The sequence below is a fragment of the Labrus mixtus genome, chromosome 22, assembly GCF_963584025.1.
Source record: "Labrus mixtus chromosome 22, fLabMix1.1, whole genome shotgun sequence".
Taxonomy (NCBI): domain Eukaryota; kingdom Metazoa; phylum Chordata; class Actinopteri; order Labriformes; family Labridae; genus Labrus; species Labrus mixtus.
Window position 1 is genome coordinate 7,217,987 of NC_083633.1, and position 20,591 is coordinate 7,238,577.

Genomic DNA, 20,591 nt, shown 5'->3' on the forward strand with positions numbered 1-20,591 from the left:
CTGCTCGTCCTCCTGCGTCTCTGCTCGCTTGGTTCTAATGAATCTGAGTCTGTCGAGTCACTGTCATCTGTCAGGAAACACGGCTCTTTCAGCCTCATGAGAAAAGAGATTGTCCTCGTTACACTGTAAACAGACGGAGGATCACGTCTTGGCAGTAAACGTGCAGAGAGCGGAGGAGCAGATTGGGAGAGGAGATCGTGGGATTTGAGGCGTTACGCGGGCAGGAACTGGGAGGCTTTTGTTTGAGAATCAGAGATAAACAGAGAGCTGGATGCTGTGATGGTCCGATGCTACGCCCCCCCCCCCCCCCATCAGACAGAAAATCAGCAGCTAGAAATGAGCTACAGATGTGAGACGGATTCTGCAGGATGTAAACTAACATACAGATAAAAAACACAAATACTATGAAACTCAAAAGGAAGGCCTCAAGTTGTAGAAACCCTTTAGACTTGGAGAGAAGTTTGAGCCTTTGTGTTAGTGTTTGTGTTAAGTCATTACAGTTGAAGGACGACTTCAGACCTCAGGACAGTTTGAATAATCCTGGGCCCAGAGTAGGCAGCAGTAGTTCTTGATCTGATTTGGTCTCCTCTTTGCATGGTAGAGTTTCAGCTTCCACTTGTGGATGTAGTGATGAACTGTGCTCACAGAAAATGTCTTCTGGGGCGCTGGAGTCCCATCGATGGCGGCCTCCATGCTGGAAATCCTGTCTCAGCCTAACTTTCAGTCAACCTAACGACAGGCTGAGAGCTGGAGATGCGTCGGGCCTTTTATGTGTCCACTTCAGAGTCATGTCTGTTTCTGATGCAGTGTCCTCAGAGGGCCCGAACATCTCGGACAACCAATATTGGTTTTCTCCCTTGTCCACTGCATCCAGAGATTTCTTCAGATTCTCTTAATCTTGTCATGACATTATGCACGGTAGATGATGATTACATTTGTATGTGCTGAATACATCGGGGAGCTGAGAAACTGCGCTTACTCGGGGCATCAAAAAAGGTGACTCTTGGGTGCGTTTGTACTGGAGGGATATTTGAGAAAAAGATACCTGCACCAATACGACTGGGCTCAAAAGCCACAAAAGAGTCCGCAGGCTGAGAGAAATGCCAAAATATTCTCTTTAATTTGGGCACAAGTGGTCAAACCAAAAGATGCTCACAGCGCACAAAAAGGTGACTAAAAAAATTAGCGAACGTTTCAGTCAGCACTGATGATAGTCGAGGACCGAGGGCCAAGACTCTGACCATGTGAGCATTGATATGCACTCTTGAAACTGACTACACTAAACACTTGTTTGTTTATCTGAAGCAGCAGTAATAAGCAGCTCAACCAGGTGGGGATCAACAGTGGGGAGCTGTTACATGACGATTTATATCAATGTTCTTAAAAGGAGATAAGCAGCCTAATTAGGCGCCTGTACATGGAGCATATTATCTTCCCAGCTGTCCATATCGTTGGATCAACACTAAGCTGTAAGATAAAAAGACCACATAACCACCATCAGAGTTACTGCATCTTTCTGTGAGTTCTGACAGGCGGCCATTAGTCTTTTTTATTCCATAGGTTGTGTAACTGTTTCTTAGCGTGGTTATACAACTGACCTGGCTCGCCTTAAGCTGCCGCGGGGACATTTGGTGATGATGGACTACAAAGGGAGCTTGCACAGTCGAACATTAAGACTGATCAGGCAGGCCGTCTGTTCACATGCCTCTCCTGTGATTTGCTCAGGCTGTGTGCTGAATGCTAAAGGGCGTAAATTTCGCCTTCCTATTTAACCGTCTCAGATTGTATCGATGAAACAGTGCAGCAACATGATGTTTGAGAAGACGATGTTCTCCAATGCTCAGTGCTGAGTCTACAGTCTGGTGGGGCCCCTCCAAGCAGCATTCATCTCTTCAATGTTTTAAGTACATATATCAGTCCTTCCTTTCCCCTTCAGTGACGTTCATTGATGAACCTTTTCGCAGTAATAATGCACCGATGCTTGTTAGGGCAATAAGAGTGAGTGCTGTCAAATGGGGCCTCTTGTGGGGCACTAGTGGCGCAATGGTTAGTGCGTGGGCCCCATGTGCAGAGGCCATGGTCCTCCAGACAGCCGGCCCGGGCTCAGGCTCCTTTCCCGCATGTCGTTCCCCACTCTCTCTCTCCCTGCTTTCTGAATCTATCCACTGTCCTATTTGTCCAAAAAAAGCCCAAGATAAATCTTATTAAAAAATAAGAAAAGGGGTCCCTTGTCAATGCACACTTTGCACATCTTGGGCCACCGCTGTGGTTTCAAGTTTGTCAGCCCTCGGAGGGCCCCTACTAGCATGGGGCCCCAAGCAGTTGCCTTTTGACAGGCAGCACCTCTGCTGATGCTCATGGTTTGATACGACATTTGCCCAGAGGATTGAAAGAAGTCTTAAGTGTTCTCACAGTTGTCCTTTCCTTCAAAAGTTAGCATAGTCAGGATGGTTCACTGATGGCCAAAGGCACAAAGCTGTGGTTTATTAGCATGGTTTCAACGTGGTCTAGACCAGTCTGTTTACTTTGAATACATCAAGTGGCTTCCAATGGACAAAAACAACCTCTCAGAATCAAGTTTAAAACCACTCTGGAGAAGGAAAAACTTTCGTCATACCAGTTTCCCCATAAAATCAAAAGAGCAAAGTAGGAAATGATATTCCACAGAGCCGCGGAGAGACGTCCAGCTGGACGTCCACGTTGCCTTGAGCTTCACTGGAAAACTGAGCGTGTCGTCCAGCGGGCTTCTGCTGAGCAGGCGTGCGTCACAGCAGCTTCAAAAACACAAAGACGGGAGAGTGAAAACGTCTGGGAAGGAAACTCTGCTGACTTCTTTTTTTAAAATTTTTTTTATTGGAGCGGCTGTATTCGAGGCCGGGCAACTTCAGGACAGGACGGGGGACTCCCTTCAGAAAATACAACCAGATGGCTCGCTCATATAGCTGCTTTTGATGTGTGTGTGTGTGTGTGTGTGTGTGTGTGTGTGTGTGTGAGCCCCGGGCGTTGTCATCCAGACACACGTGAATATTATTTTCTCAGACTAAACGGTCTGTTTTACAGTAAGTGTGGGAGCAGACTGTGAGGGTGGAGACCAGATTCCAGCATGGGATGAAAGCACTGAACTTCAGCCTCTTGGAGAAGTCTTTCATTTCCCAGTGAAATCAATAAATCATTATAATTAAAGTCTTAATCCTTCCAAATCTGTTTTCTCTTACATCTCTGCTGTGTCCTCTTCAGTAAGACGTTTGTTTCCCTGGGATTTTTGTCGTCACGTTTATGTTCTTGCTGCTGCTGCTGATGTCTTAAGATATTTACAGTGAAATCGGGTTTGGTCAGATCTCTGTGTCCTGATGAGGTTGCAAAGGGCCAGAAAGAGTCTTTTTGTTCTCTGGAATTCTTTGAGCAAGTTTAAGTGAGTCAGTCTTGCAGAGTTTGTTTACCCAAGTAAATTCACAGTTTACACTAAAAGGCTAAAAATAGACCTGATATGGGAATCCTGCAGGGAGAGAAGGCTGGTACAAACAAACAAACACACAAAAAAGGGAATTTTTCATATCTATGATAGCAATCTTCATTTGAAGGCCAGAGGTTGTAGAAAGTCTCTCTACAGAGCGATGCGTGTTCAATCCGATTGACAGAACTACAACAGCTGCTCTGTCAGGATGCTTCTGTTCATGGAGATTAGTCTCCCTTCGAAGCGTTCCTCCATTCATTCCTGCTGTGAAGAAGTGGAATAATCGAATCCCAGAGGTCACTCTGAGGCTGCACGTTCAGCCAGGATGTGAAATTCTAATATTTACCTTGAGTGAAAAAGGTTAATAATGGGGGATTTGTTTTGGTTTTAGTTTAGTTTTTAGTTCATAATTTTATTTGAATGAGGGACAGTGTACAAGCAGACTTTAATGCCAATTATTAAATAAAAGGAGCAATATATAACTCTGACACCTAGTGTTTAAAATTGGTACTGCAGTCCAAATTCAAAACATTGTAGAGAGCTGTCTCCCCCCGCCCCCTCCTCTCTAGAGTCGATGCGTTGCCATGTGGTGGACACTGAAGCTTCAGTGTTTATCCAGCTCTGCATGGGTCTGTAAACCTTTCTGCGTTCTAACCTCTCTCCATTTTTCAAAAGCATCTTCAATATTGATCCTAGTTTGAGCACGTTTCTGCTCGTGGAGCTTATTAGAAACATGCAGAGGCTTTTTAAGTCGGGTACAATCACTTCTATCTGAACCACTTCTCTTGCCCGCTTCCATCGCTGCAACACCTGTTGGTTTGACCTGATAACTGCTCTCATATCTGGCAAACCGAGGGGCATCCAAAACGGCCGTGTGGGGGGGCCTTAAAACCGCCTACCTTCTCTGGTCCAAACAAATCCAGAGCATTCAGGAGCAGAATCTAAAGTTAGAAGGAGGACATACTGGCTGCTGCATTGTTGTCAGAGAAGCCAGCACTTCAACATAGCATGTTTCCTTAATGTCTGATCATATAGTAAGGTCACTTTATCATTTCACTCTCTACACATCTTACTGGTTGCTTCTTTAAAATTCCACATTTAGCCGTGTCATAACAGCTTGAGAAACTCAAACCCTCAAACTGCACTGGAGGCAGGTTTGTTCTTTCTGTCTGTGCCGGGTGACGGAGGGTCACTGTCAGGCTGAAAAACAATCTCAGAGTACAGAATGTGCCGCAGGTGATCTGTGCGTTCAGACTCAGAGCCATTAATTAGACCTTTATCACCTCACTGATAACACGCTGCGACCGTAACACAGACCTAGTATGTTGCCCCGCTGCTCTTCATTCCAGCACAGAAGTATGTTAGTAGTCGGAGGAGGAGTAGGAGAGCTCAGGTAGTAAAATCTTTGGCAAACTCACAACATTTTATTAACTTACACAACCACTTCTTTGCGGCTCATGTCCTAATTTTTGATTGTAAAGTTGCATGTTGAGGAAATGTAAAAACATGATCTCACAGAGTGTTTTAATTATTGTTTTAAATCAGCGCTCATTATTCATCGCACTCGATGTAACAGTGCTAAAAAAAAAAACACGTTTATGACCTCATTCTTTTATAATAACACAGAGTTAATTTTGGAGAAGTTATCTAACATGTTGGCTCTGATTGCTGACATTCTCACATGACAAATATGCAGCACAAATAAACCTGCGTTCTCTATTTCCTGTTGCCTTTCAATTGAAATGTTTCCCTCTGAGAAAGATGATACAATAAGCTGCTGTTTGTATTATCACTGGATGCAGACACTGTTAAGTTTAGGCACAATTATTAACAACCAATCGCTGTATTGAACCCATGCAGTAGTTGTCTAATCATCCCTCCCGCCCTCTTTCAGAATATCTGTGATTACACCGACTGATAGAAATGTCAAGTGTCTCTCCTGAGAATATCGGGAGCCTGAGGAGGAATGATTATTATTTTCCTGTAACCGTTTGACCCTCAGTTTGGAAGCATTCATCACCTTAATCACACCTGTCAGACTTCATCATCCAGTGACCGTGAAGTTTTTCCAGGTTCCCTCACAGATGAGGTGAGACAAGGCCACATAATTTATCTGTCTGTCAAAGGATCTGATGTTGGTAGCACAAGGACTGAACCGACCACCTTATTCCCCCTGAGGAAATGTTAGAAAGGATTCTTTTACTGGACTTTGAACTCCAGCAGGGAAAAGTCTGAACAAAAAAAAAACATCAGCATCACCTGCACGTTGTGTTTAATGCTGTTCTGTAAGAGCGTAAAGGAAGGATGCTAAACTCTAAACCAGCAAAAGATCATCATGTCAGCTATATGATAAGTCAACATGCAAGCGTTTGCATTTATCCTCAAAGACCTGTCAGCAGAGCTGGAGGCAGTAAAGAGTTTTTTAAAGACGAAGCAATTCAAAGTGAAAGACAGTCATTACTTTTTTAAACCTGACGCAGATGATGAACAACTAAGTCAAAATAAAAATGTGATGAAAGTCCTCTTGTAACATTTATACTTCCAGTCCTGCAATGATTTTTTTTTACTGAAGAAATCAACAGACTTCTCTTTGTGTGCAGGAAGCGATCTCTCCAAATGGCGTCCAAATGCACTCAGCTTCATGCTGTCAGAAGCGAATACTCTGAGGCACAACACGCTGTGGTCTCTCCTCGTTGTACAGGTGACACAGAGGCCGACTCGTCATATTTTCTTGTCTTTGCTTTTAGTAGTTTTGACGTCTGGTGTAGATTTATTTTCAGCCTTGCGTTTACCTGGAAGTCCTCTCACTATATTGAGCGTGCTTTTCTGGCAGAGCAGAACCGTGTGGGTTGTTTTTATTTTGCCTTGCTCTTGTTGAGGTTTGTTTTCTTTACATCATTCCTCTTCACACTTTGGAAGTTTGTAATTACCAAATAGGGCTTTCACACTTGCAGAAAACTCCTGACAAACTCCTGATATTTGCAGTTAGAGCTGCATGTGTGAACGCAAACAGCTGAATTTTTCACTCTGACTTTACCCGGAGTTTCTCCTCCAGCCTCCTCGTATTGATTCTGCAGAAAGTCAGAGTGAGCTGATGTGAGAACGCAGCAGGATATAATCAGGAGAATTCACCTGGAGCGAGTGGGAGGGGGTGGTGACGTTTATTCCCTGTGTTCGCTGCACGACCATAGACTGTCTGCACGCCACCTCTACCATCTCCTAATGAACCTGCTGCATTATGTTTCCTGTTCTCCAGTATGTTCTTCTCCACTCTTTAGTTCACATTGAGATCCTGATCAACTACACGTAGCATTCATAGAAAGACAAATATTGTCATTATAACGTCGTTTAGCGGACTCTGTTGGTTGGTCTGCTACTTCTGCATCATCTTTTTACATGACGTCTTACTTTAGGAGACCCCCCGCCCCCCGTCCCATCTGACAGCCATAGTCTCCCGCTGTGAGGAGCATGTGTGAACAGCCAGATCAGGAGAATCTCCGGAGCATTCCTCCTGAAATTATCTAGATATTTTCAGGAGTGTGTGTGTGAAAACAGCTACAGAGTCCTACTCTGAGTCACAGGTTGTGGAAACCTTGTGTGGTTCGTTGTTTTGCAAAGTCTGAACAAGAGAAGGACACCACTAAACTGCATGACATCAGACATATTTACTCAGAATAACAGCCTGACTGTGACGTTTATATTTACACAGAATCTCAGGATTATCCTCTTATAACTGTTTTGTGTTCTGCTCTAATCTTAAACAGTGGTGTGAAATATGAGCTGAGGTGAGGAATGTGAATGAACATGCTTTGAGGACAACCGTACACAGATGGTAAACATGTCAGGGAGAAAATCTACAGCGCGGCACGTGTGTGTCTGTAGGACCCAACGCTAACGGGAAAGTTACAATTAAGCCCCCATTAACCATTACTCTATTTACTCTAGGTGTGTGTGTGTGTGTGTGTGTGTGTGTGTTTACATTACGTGGCAGTTAAGCAATAAAACAAAGCTTAATTCAACAGTGTCTTCAGTGCAGCATTAAATCAATCCCTCTCTTTGCTCTGTAATAATAGTTTACAGGACGCTGAGATTAGTCGGAGCGTATCAGCCTGGCGCCTGCGAGGAGGAAGAAGGAGGACAGTTTACACCTGCGGCCTCACGTGCCTCGCACTCTTTATTTTGGGTTGTCAGGAGACTCTGTCTGCTTAATTTGCCTGCACGTCTGTTTTATTTGTCAGTGATGTGGTGAAGCTGGGTGACGGACATTCCTGGAAGTGCTGAAGCTTCAAACACTCACAGGTCGACTTCATCCCAGCGGTAGGATAGTGCCAGTGTGAGGCATGCAATAGTTTACCAAAACGAAAGTAATCAAGGTTTCTGCGCCATTTTTTTTTTTCAGATCCCGACAATACACTTAGCCTGAGAAGTAGTCAGGAATACCAAGATGTAGAGACTGTTTCTTATAAGGCCCTGACACACCAAGGAGATCGTCGGCCGTCGTTCCCAGTTGGACCATCGGTGAGCGGTCGTAGCCCTAGTTTTTGCTGCTCTGTCGCTACCCGTCGGCCCCCGTCGACCTTTATTTGACGGCTGTTGGTGAGAGGAGTCTCTCTGATTGGCTGTTGGGAGGTTTCATTTCTCTCCAGCTCTCGACACAGGTTCAGGAAAGCCCCTTGAGCACGCCGCTGTAGTATCCATGCTTTCACCCATTAGTGCGGTTTCTCCTTATTGGTCGCCTCCGCCTCTTCTTTTCTTTTTCCACTAAAAGACCAAAGGTTGACAACGCCAGCACCATTTTCAACTTTTTATCAGACATTATTCTCCATTAGTAGGCTACCTATAATACGAGTGGTGAGCGACAACGGTGTGAAAATGATCTTCTCGTATCATAACAATGGACTACCGCCCCCTGCTGGCATGGAGAGTTATTTCCTCTCACGCATGCGTAGAACGTACGTGGTGGTTGGCCGTCAGCTGTAGTCTTTGCGGTGTGTTCTAGTGAAACATTTTGGCCAAGACGCCCACTAGTTCTCTGCCGTCTGCTTGGTGTGTCAGGGCCTTTAAGCATGACATTAGCTGCCTTTTTAACATATAGTTTCCTTTACAAGCTGCTAAATGAAAAACCTAAATTAACTAGTTAAATTAAAGGATTAGGTTTGCAGGTTTTGTGTTTTTCTGTCATTCTTATCATAGGGTCCTGTTGCTGCATTCTGGGCTCAGCACGGCCAAAGACGATTCAGATTGTCTTTTTTATCTCATCTTCACATGTTCCTGTGCAGACCCTCGTGTCCTTATTGTGTTATAAGTTAATTCTCTGACTCAGGCTAACCGCTCCATAAATATCTCTTTTATTGTGCAGACCTTGTGTAGAGCCCTCACAGCGCTGACCCTTGAGCTGCAGGGACCCTGACCTGCGCCCTCTCCACCATCAATCCCTCTTCACCCCCCCTCGGTATGAACACTGTGAGGAGAGTTATACGCTGATCTGTCATCCCACAATTGACGCAGCATTTTTCTTTTTCTCCACTCATCTCCACTTACTGTTTCTCACCCGTCTGTTAACAGAAGCGTGCACACGGCTGCAGTGGCCAAATGATAGTGTTGAAAAATACAGTTTTCCACAGGAAACGCTTACTCACACTTTCCAGAGTCTGGCTGTGAAAACTGGAAAATCAGTGAAGGATAAGAGGGCAGGAGAGGGGATGAGTGGGATTCCTGGAAACTGTCCACTATCACCACCAACACCACAACCACCTAGAGCTGACCCAGTTCCAGCACGACTCCCCTGAGATGTATGTTTGCGTGTGAGGTGTGTGTACGTGTGTGTACGTGTGTGTGAGGCGTGCGAGGGGGTAAAGGTGTAAGGGCAGCGGTGTGAGGTGAAGGGAGTGAAGAGGGTCAGCCAGCTGGCTCAGACATCAGCAGAGATGGTGGGGGGTATCTGCAATTTGTCTTACATTCCTAAACACACACCCACACATACATTAACACACACACACACACACACATATATGGTATGTGCTTGTTTGCTAGCATTAGCACAAACGTGACAAGTCAGTTGCGGTAATCCTGCAGGCGAATGCATGACTGTACTCATACATAACTTTTCCAACCGCTGTGATGGACGAACGACGTGACAACAAACCAAACCTCATTCAGATAAAGTTTTGTCTTTTTAAAGCCACAGTAGTAACCTACAGTGTTGGAAACATGATTTTGAAATGATTCATTCTTGAAAACATTCCTTTGTGTTGTTTACAGTTTTATATTTAGCTGGCATGATTTGTCTCTGTGTTTGTTTAGTTCCCCTTTTGATGGGTAACTTTTTGTGTTTCTAACACCGACACAAGAGAAATAGAGGAAGACAATGAGCTCAGCTTAACACACCGTTTACTGCAGGTAAACAACACACGTGAACACGTGCATGGAGGCAAATATCAAATGCTCTGCAGAGCACAAAGGGAGGATCTAACTCCGCGTAGAAAAGTCCAAACACGACAGTTACTGAAGCATTTTGAATCCACTTTGTGCCGTTTGTCATCTCTCTTTTTCTGTCAATTAAACTTCATTTTTAACTGAGACTTGTTCAGCAGAACCTAACCTCTTAGGCGGCTGTGGCTCAGTGGTAGAGTAATAAAAATGATGGTTGAACAGATGTGCCATGTTTAAATGAGTTCCTTTAATATTTTTTTGATGTTAAATTGATCTGCATTTACACGTCTTTATTTACAGTATCATAGTGCTGTAGTACTCGAAATCGGTCTCCAGACCACCTTTTAAAGGTCTCGGTCTCTTCTCAGAATTTAAATAATTTTTACCTGGTCTTGTTGGTCTCAGACTAGGCTGACTCTGGATTTTAAATCAAGACCACCACTGATCGACTATTTTCCCACGTCATTACTGATTAGAAAGAACATGCCTCTTTCTAAAAGAACAAATAACTGCAATTCATTTGTAGTTTAATTCCCCTCCCCCCCAGTTACAGCCAAGACCTTCCCGGTATTACGGTCTAAGTGAGTGACACGCCCCCTGCACACAAGATGATGATTTTTCAGTGATCTTCATGGTCTTGGTCTTGTCTGGGTCTCACCCTGCCATGGTCTTGGTCTTGTCTCGGTTTTGTCCTACCTTGGTCTTGGTCTTGGTCTTGTCTCGGTCTCACCCTGCCATAGTCTTGGTCTTGTCTCGGTTTTGTCCTGCCATGGTCTTGGTCTCGTCTCGGTCTCACCCTGCCATGGTCTTGGTCTGGTCTCAGTCTCACCCTGCCATGGTCTTTGTCTGGTCTCGGCCTCGCCCTGCCATGGTCTTGGTCTGGTCTCAGTCTCGCCCTGCCATGGTCTTTGTCTGGTCTCGGCCTCGCCCTGCCATGGTCTTGGTCTTGTCTCGGTTTTGTCCTGCCATGGTCTTGGTCTTGTCTGGGTCTCGCTCTTCCATGGTCTTGGTCTCGTCTCGGCCTCGCCCTGCCATGGTCTTGGTCTTGTCTCGGTTTTGTCCTGCCATGGTCTTGGTCTTGTCTCAGTCTCGCCCTGCCATGGTCTTTGTCTCGTCTCGGCCTCGCCCTGCCATGGTCTTGGTCTTGTCTCGGTTTTGTCCTGCCATGGTCTTGGTCTTGTCTGGGTCTCACCCTGCCATGGTCTTGGTCTTGTCTCGGTTTTGTCCTGCCATGGTCTTGTCTCGGCCTCACCCTGCCATGGTCTTGGTCTCGGCCACGCCCTGCCATGGTCTTGGTCTGGTCTCAGTCTCGCCCTGCCATGGTCTTGGTCTCGTCTCGGCCTCGCCCTGCCATGGTCTTGGTCTTGTCTTGGTCCTAAATGTCTCGTTCCCGTCTCGGTCTCGGAGCACTCTGGTCTTGAGTGTGTCTTGGTCTCGGTTCTAGGGTCTTGACTACAACTCTACAGTATCATGACAGAAATACAGACGACGGAGAGGATCCTATGAAGTCTAAGGAGGACACAGTCTCAGATTTTTTTCCCTGGAATAAGAGGAAGGGATTTTCTTCTTTCCTTTTTTTTTAAAACCCCTGTTCACCAATTACACATGATTACATTTCAGAGTGGTGGAAAATAAGAGCAGAATGGATATAATTTAGGGTTTGAACCTGACTGCTTCTCTTGTTTTCGGAGCTCTGAAACTTTATTATAACATCTAATCACCAATGAGTTCCCGTCATGCAGCGACAGCCACAGACATAATAACTGTGAACGAGCACATGTGGAGTTTTCCCTTTTAGTCGTCTCTTCGGGGCAAATATGGACACGTCTTTTTATGTCATTCGTGTCCCGTCTGATAAATCTCCCCTGTGTGTTTACACCGCAGACCTGCGAGCTGCTCGCGCTGTGTGCTGGCAGGTCTGTTAATGAGCAGCGGGGATCCCTGCGGACCCTCGCAGGATATTGGGTAATGTCTGGATTCCTTGCATCGTGGCCGTGCGGCGGTCGTCTGTTAAGGCAATTGTCACGGCGGTGAAAGATATTGGGATCCGAGCAGCCAAAATATGGAATAACGATGTGAACGAGTGCAGTTTTCCATCAGAGGCGACGTGCTGATGAATGTCTGCAGAGAGGCTGTGAGAGCAGACGTGTAATAAGAGCTGCAGAGAGAGAGAGTGTGTGTGTGTGTGAACGAAGAGAAGAGTGTGAACTGGTGTCTGGTGTTATTGTATGGAGCAGACCTGTGAGTGTTTATATGTGTTTATGTGTTAGATTATGAGAACAAGCATCTTGTGTGTGTGTGTGTGTGTGTGTGTGTGTGTGTGTGTGTGTGTGTGTGTGTGTGTGTGTGTGCGTAGAAGATCATACGGGAGATCTGCTTCATTTAAAAGTAATTCATTCTCTGTCTGTGAATGCATTGATTTGTCAAACGTCAATGAACACAGCTACACAAGACAAGCTAACAGATGTGGGACATAATGTTAGGCAGGCTTCACACTACACGATATTCAAATCTTAACTGACGTGGGAGACCACAGACACAAGGACAGAACAAGGCCGTTTTCCCAGTTATGATTACACAGACACGAGATCTTGCATGATCAAGTGTGTCTTTAGGAAAAACAAATATGGAGGACATTCAGTTTCATTAGCTGGCTGGCCTTTGCAAGCTTTCTGTTTTACAGCCAAAAACAAAAGCTAGCCTGCTAGCCTCGACGCCATCTTATGTTATTGTAATATTGGACAAGAGCCCCTTGGCAGCAGAATCTACATATTGTATCTTTAAGGTGAATTAAGTTAGCCAGAAAATACAACATGATGCATATTTGTAAAAAGTAAAAAGTCAAGCTCTGTCGGGTTTGTCGTCAAGAAGAGAAGAACACAACTTTTAAAATGTTTGGACGGAGGTCGGATTGATCCTCACTGATGCATTTCAGGAAGTCAGGAGATCTTAACGCTGATTGGCTTTGGCTTGGATTGTTAGCTGCTCTTTTACGCAGATTTCTGCTAAAACCAATCGGCAACCTCCGGTCTTGAAAAATGCAGAAGGTTAAAATCCTGCAGTTTATCAAGTGTCCACTAGAGGCTGGCTGCAGGAACACCGGAAGTCACATACACATGACTGGCAAAAGAGCCGTTTTTACAGCCTGGTACAAAAAAAACAAATCGTTCTGATAAGTTATCTTCATCATGGGCACACACTGTACGGGGGGTGGAATTTTAAAAAATGGTACGTGTTTTCCATAGTTAGCCTCGTAGCTGACATGATTGACAGGTGGGCGCGATGTAACGGTTCATCAAGAGGCTTAAAACCCGCCTCAGCTCCAGCTCTCAGTCGTTGACTGGAACCTAGACACAGAGACAGGATTTCCAACATGGCGGCTGCTGCCGATGAGCCTCCAGAGCCCCCTGAAGGAACAGATGGCTGACGTCACTCAGGCTTCATCCTTTAATATTTACACTCTATGGTTTAAAGAGATAAATAAATCATCATCCCATCACTGCCCGTAGGACCCAGTCTGTCTTTAGTGCGGATAATGTTCCATTTGTTTTGCAGACTTGTTTTTCCTGCACATGTCAAAGCCTGCTGATACCTTATTGGTCCATACAGTGCACTACTACAATGGAAACCAGAACACTTTCCATGCTGAAAATCCAGGCCACTGTGTACAGACTGATATTAGGGAGTCTCTAATCATCGTCATGAATTCTTTATAATCATGAGTGTTTGTATTTGTTGACGTTGAAGTTCTCCTGTAACCTTCCATGAAATAACTGGTTGGTTACGTTTTCCTGGCCTGACGTCTCTCAAAGGAGTCTTAATTTAAATCTTAATTTATGTGGGATGTTTTTGGAGCGTAGTCTCAGTTTGTCTCATGTATAAATGTGGAAATTCAAGGGAACAACAAAGTATTTAACATTTTGTGGCCTTTGCACAAAATGTCACAAAAGGTTAAGACCTCAGTCTGGATTTTAGAAGTGGTGTGCACATGTGGTTTTGATAAGAGAGCAAATCCAGTTCTGTTTTGTTTAGATGAAATGTCAGTCCAAACAAAGTTAGAGTCACTGTAAATATTTCCTCTCACATCGTGTATTGTGTTGCAGATGAAAGACGCGTGTTGAATACACACACACACAGGACGGGCACGGAGGAGGTTTTTCCAGCTGGCAGCATTAAACATGACTGCAGTTTATTAGCGAGTGTCGACTTTCTGAAGGAAAAGCCTCCTTGAATACTTTACAACACTATTAAAATTCTTCAGGGTCTTTCAAGCAGATCAGTTTCAGGGGAATGCATTCGCACGCTAAGACGCCGTTGACAGAGATATTTTGGAGTCGGAGAGTGTGCGTCTCGTAAATGAAGGTGTGTGGCAGGCAGGTGCGCTGGTTGTCCTCAGGCTGTTAGGACCTGCAACAAGAGGTCAAAGGTCGAACTCCTATAAAGCAGGCTGGTTGCAGGCAGGGGGGGTTGACAGCTTGTCAGAAAGTTGCACACGTAGCACAGCTGACAGCCGCTGCAAACAAAAATAGACAGAGGATGTCAAGTGGATGTTAGAGGGGGAACTGACCATTACACAAGGAAGTTTAGGATCAGATTTGATTTATTTATTTCTATCTACTGTAGTGCTTTCACACTCCACACGTGTTTCCCCCGGTGAGCTGACAGTCGCAAACAGTCAACTTTTTCACTCCGGCTTGATCTGGAGTTCCACCTGCCTACCAGCCCACAAGTTTTTTTTTTTTTTATTTGTAAAAGTCAGAGTGAGCTGATGTGAGAACACTGCAGGGTATTGTCAGGAGAATTCACCTAGATCGAGAGGCAGGGGGTGGTGATGTTTATTCCCTGTGATCGATGCACGACCATAAACTATATGCGACTGACCGCTACAATCTCAGTGCTCGTAATTAAACTGCTGCATTCTGTTTCCTGTTCTCCAGTACGTTCTACTCCACTCTTTTTCACTTATTAAAAGCCTCACCTCTTCAGTAAAAGGCCCCGGGTGATAAACTGGCCTTTCTGTCACTTTCTGAAAATGTTTAGACCATTATGATAAAATATGACAAAGGAGACGCTGAACTGTTGGACACCTGAAATCCTACATCCAGTAAGAACGGTAAACTTACCATTTTCAGAATTACAGTCTCCTCCGTTAAAAAAAAAAACATGTTTAAAGTCGCATTAAGAGGTGATGCTACAGAGTCCTAAACACGACCCTGTCCAAACTTTTTTCCAAACGTGTCGCTGGAAAAAATGCAAATCATCAATTATGTTTGAAATTCGACCCCCCTTTTGAGGATTTGAGGTTGTACATCATGTTGTAGTCCATGCAACATGCAAAACTTATGACTCATATGACTTTAATATGCATTCCCATAGAGGAAACAATAAGTCAATTAGATGATTTAAGTTTTAAATTGTTCACTTAGCATCTTTGAGTTTTGCACAACTGATTGAGAAAACTATTTGTTTACATTGCCTCGAGTTCTGCAAAAGATCAGAACGAGAGAAGGATTTTTACCCATGAGTGCGTAGAAAAACCTTAAAGATCTGTACATTTTGAGGCACTTTTCGATCATTGTAGTTCCTCTGTGTGGCCAAATGTAGACATGATAACTCCAGATTGAAGATATGTAGGACAGTTCTTATTGAATTAGGCCAAAGGAAACCAATGTGACGCACGTACAAACCACAGACTCATGATGTATAACATTTTAAAGGGATCTACAGTTTGAGGTTTTCATTTAAATGAAGTGACATACATGTAAGTGACACGTTAATAAAAAACTGCTCCCATTCTCAGGGAGCAGTTTTTATTTCCACGTGTGGTTGACCTTATATAACAAGCCCAGCTCAGATCGGATGTGTCACGCCTGCAGCGAGAGGTCCTGCTCTCTGTTTGGTGCTCGTAATGGTTTTTTAAGGAGATGGGATCGGATTACGCCCAACGCTGGAATGATGGACTTTGTGTTTTTGTGCCAACCGCATCCATCTTTTGTTACTTTGGTTATATAATCTCTATGTGCAGACACTCTTACAGAGCGCGCGTCTGCCTGAATCACACTGGTGTATGTGTGTGTGTGTGTGTGTGTGTAGCTCTGTGACAGGGTGTGTGTGTATTACGGATTACCGGCTTCATGTTAAATCACCGTCTGTGTTTACACGGACAGCCGTATTTAGACATCAGCTAAGACTCCGAATAAGAAACACCCATGTAAACAGACTTTTCAGATGTGTGAGCACAACAAAAAAGTTTAAGAATTCCAAAAATGCAGAGATGTACAGACATTGTTACAAATGTGACTCTGAGTAATCCAACGTTTCATAACTTTAAAACAGCTGAGAGAAGAATCAGGAGATGTAGTCATCAAAAATGTAAGCTGTGTTTTTGTTTGCATTTAGATCAGTGGTTCTCAACTGGTGGGTCAGGACCCAGAGGTGGATCGGGGAGCCATTTTTAAGGAGAAGGTTTAAAGGTGCAATTTTTTACACTAAAATATCAAAATTATATATAATAATAGATAATATATAACTCGTTGCCATGGAAACATTACATGTTGGGTCAAAGTTGCATAAGGAAGTGTGAGCTGCTACTGAAAGCTGCCGTACTGTTGCTGTAGGTGCTGCTGTGAAAAAAACGTCATGTAAATTATACTCAGATACATTAGCTCGTCGGTAAACATTATTCTCTTCCTCAGGTCGGTTTCGCCCATTCGTCATGACTACGGTCAACTCGGTGTTCATTTTCATCCGGGGTGTGGAGGGGGACGGTATCACTCCCATGATTCCCCGCCAGCCCAGACGTCATCTGTTCAGATTTTTTCTGACATATTGTTTCCCTACATACGATCAAAATGAGTTCACAAAAAATGTCAACCCTTGTTTTTTTATTCCATCTTAGAGATCAAATGTATTTTATGTACCAGGCTGTAAACATGTTTATACCTGCTGGGCCTAATGGGAAGTCCTTGGTTTTTGCAGCTAGCCTCTAGTGGACACTCAAGGAACTGCACAATAGAAAATGTTAAGTGGCTAGGTTACCACATGTTTTTGTATTGTTCATAGTGATACTCTGAAATCTAAGGAGAGTTTAACTAACTGCATAGTTTTTAGGTCTGTCACTTAAGTTACATCACTAAAAAGCTAACGCAACCGGGCTTAGCGTAAAGCTGGTTGAATAATTGAGCTTAGCTACAGTTTCTGTCTTCTATCGTTTTACTCCCAGTCATGTCTTATGCAAGCAGAGGCACCGCTTGTCAACAGGGAAGGGAGGCAACTGCTTGGGGCCCCAGACCAGTAGGGGGCCCCTGAGGGCTGAGGAACGTTAAACCGCAGCAGTGGCAACATATGAGCAAATTTTGCACTGCAACCTCCCTGAGGCGGGTTTCATTATCCGACTGCTTTCATTCTCGTTGCCCTGCTAAGTTTGTCAATTAAAGTCACAGAAGGAAAAGGAAGAGGAATTATCCGACAGGAGACAGGAAAAAGGAGAAGAGGAGTAAGAGTGGGCTGGCAGACATGATGGTGATGAACGCTGGTTGGAGGGCCCCCCAATTGATTTTTGCCTAGGGCCCCAACAGACTCTAGAATCACCACTGTATTTAAGTAGATACCAGTACTCAAGGCTATAAATCAGTTTTCATTCACCCACGTTCTCCAGCTGCTTCTGACATGCTCAATTTACCTATTACTGATGAATGAGGGAAGTTAAATAAAAAAACACTCTTTTTAAACAGCGATAGGAACAAGGCGTCCCAACACATCCAGAAGTTTTACTCCAAGCCTTACCTTTGTTTCAGAATGATTTGCAAGCTCCCCAAACTCCATCAGCCGGTCCACCTCCATGCTCAATATGTTAGCTTACCTCCTGCATCACATGGTAACCATTAGAGGTGCACAAACCGGCTTCGTTACAATCTGTTAACCACAGGAAAGCGGGTTTTTGGTGTAGAAATCAGATTTCATGTCCGTGTAAACTCTAAATCAGGATTTTAATGAGGGTGCGAGGAGGATGAGAACTGTGTGTTTGTGGTAGCAGAGTTATGCCTGCAGGGGAAACCCAGGCAGATAGTCTGTAATGAGCTGCTGCTTCATAAATCACGCAGTAATTACAGGCAGGGTTTGAGTGCAAATTGATGAATGACCCGCTGCACATTTCCCTGAACTTTCTGTATAGCTACTGGAAACCTGGTTAAGGCTAATCTAAACTTCTCAGCAGTACATTATGCACCAATGGCACTTAAACCCGCGTGAGAAGAAATCAGCTAATTCACTCCAAGAACAAACTGAACCAAAAGTTTGCTAATAGGTCAAATGGGAGGATGAAAAGAGAGACCGTTTCCATTTGTAGAACTGTTTTTCCTGCTTCTGGGCAGCGCTGAATATAATTCTGGTTTTCAAATCTGAAAGTATGGCCTCAAACTCGTCACTGGCGGCTATTTTTGGATCTTCTTTATGTCTTTTTTTCGCCGAGGCTTCTTTCTCTTGTGTCTCATTTTCAGTAGATTAGTAACAAAGAACTATTCCATGACCACAAACACATCCCTGTTTCTTTGAGGATTGAGCGTTGTAACGAACACTTTTCTGCTGCTTCTTTTCTCTTAAGACGTTTTCACTCCTGAAAATGTCTCGGTAATTTCAGGAGGACTGCTCCAGACATTTCTCCTGACCTCAGTGTCCCCATACCCACCGGTGGAGGGAGGCGGTGGCTCTCAAGTGACGTAAAATAAAACACTACTCGGATGTAGCTGAAGCAACAGCAATCGTGCCTGCATTCGAGCGACTTCTTCCTAAAGGGGCCACAATTATCAGCATCTCCTGTGGTTAATGTACTTTATAGTACCTCATACATCCCCCCTTCAAGAATACCAAAGCATCACTATATGGAGAAGTTTGTGGTTTGGGATCAAATAATCTGAAGTTTCCTTACTTTGATATCAGAATACAGAGCGTCCATCTGTCGATTGCAATAATAAAGTCTATCTCATTGGAAATTATGTTTTGGAAATATTTGATATAAAAGTCAGATTGAGAATTCTTTTGCTAAACAACGTTTGAAAACCTGCAGAACTCTTGTTGGGGTTTCAGTTGTTTCAGCAGTAAAGTTGAAGAAGAAAAAACTGTAAGCGTAACTTTAAATAACAATGTAAAAAAAAAAAAATGAAATCCTGGGGTGCAGGTGGCTGACACTGCATGGAAAAAATGTCCTGTAAATGCCCGGGAAATTCCATGATTTCTGGCAGTTTACCATGAAGTTTCCCTTTGCCCATAATTGCCAAGAACATGGTGGGGGGGGGGGGGAGGAGTGACGGGGGACACGGGACGGGTTCTCACCTTGGATAGCTGTAACTAGCATTTGAAAGTCACTGGTGTCGAGTGGTTAGTGGTCGAGGATGCAGTCCTCGAAGGAGGCGGCCCAGGTTCAAATCCTGCATGTCGTTCCCCACTCTCTCTCTCTGTCCCTGATTTCCGACTCTATCCATTGTTGTATCTCAACAATAATCCTCTCAGTTTCAGTTTTGCATGAGAGGCATCCTGTGAGTTTAAAGTTGGATGTAAGACAAAGAAAAGGATAATGAAGCACTTTTATGGTTACCGCTTTGTAGGTTTATCCCCTAATGAATGGGATTTTCCAATGTGAGCTGACAAGAATGCACATCAGCATCAAAACACTGTGTTGTATGCAGGACATTATTCACCGCCTCATGGTGAAACGCTGCGGTTTTTAGGGAGTCCCCTCTAAAGTCATGAATTCTTTATGGCATCGTGTGTTTGTGTTTGTTGACATTGAACCTCTGTCTCCGTCACTTTCCACCAGATTCCTGCTGGGATTCTTCCCTTCTCCTTCCTGGCCTCACACCTCTCTCTCTCTCTCTCTCTCTCTCTGTCTGATCTGGTGTTTCCACAGTTTAATCTCTCCCCCTGCCCCCACCTCCCCTTGTTGTCCCCGCGTTAAAGATGGAAAACAGCTGCCCTCCTCCCGTCTTCTGGATTTCCCAGTATCCCATCGCTCCTGGACGACTCCCTGGTCTGGCGGGCCTCACCTGCAGCCGCTTCACACGCTTCAACGTCTGGACGGAAACAATGACAAAACGCAGACTGATCCTCTGCTGCCCCGAGCCTTTGATCCTGAGGTTTAGCACCTTATGTCTGCACAAGGTGTGTTCACTACAAACACACACACACACACACACACACACACACACACACACACACACAGAAGCCTGTTCTCCAGTCCAAACCTCATTAGTTACAGGAGCACTTTTCTGCAGAGTTTTGTCCACTGATTCACGAGGTCGGGCCTCCACCCTCTCAGATGATTTATTGTGACTGTTTGACCTGATAGGTTGGTTTGAATTAAAACAAAGCATCTCTGTTATTACTCATTTTTACATAATTCAACGTCCTCGTGTCATAAAAATAGTTTTTCTCGTTGCATTTCTCGCCAACAAAGTAACTGATTCAGTTTGATGGCCTCCGGGAGCTGTTGCATAATTTGACAAAGTGAGCGCACACACTCCTTTTAACGACTCCATATATTTTCAGACCGTCAAGGTAGAGAGAGAGTCACACACATAAATGACTGCACTATGTACAGCACGCCTTTTCCATCACTTTTAAACGGGCCGGATTGAAAACTAATTAAATTCCCTAGGAGCCAAACATTTTAATTTCTATATCGAATGTGAAAATTACTTTATTTTATCCT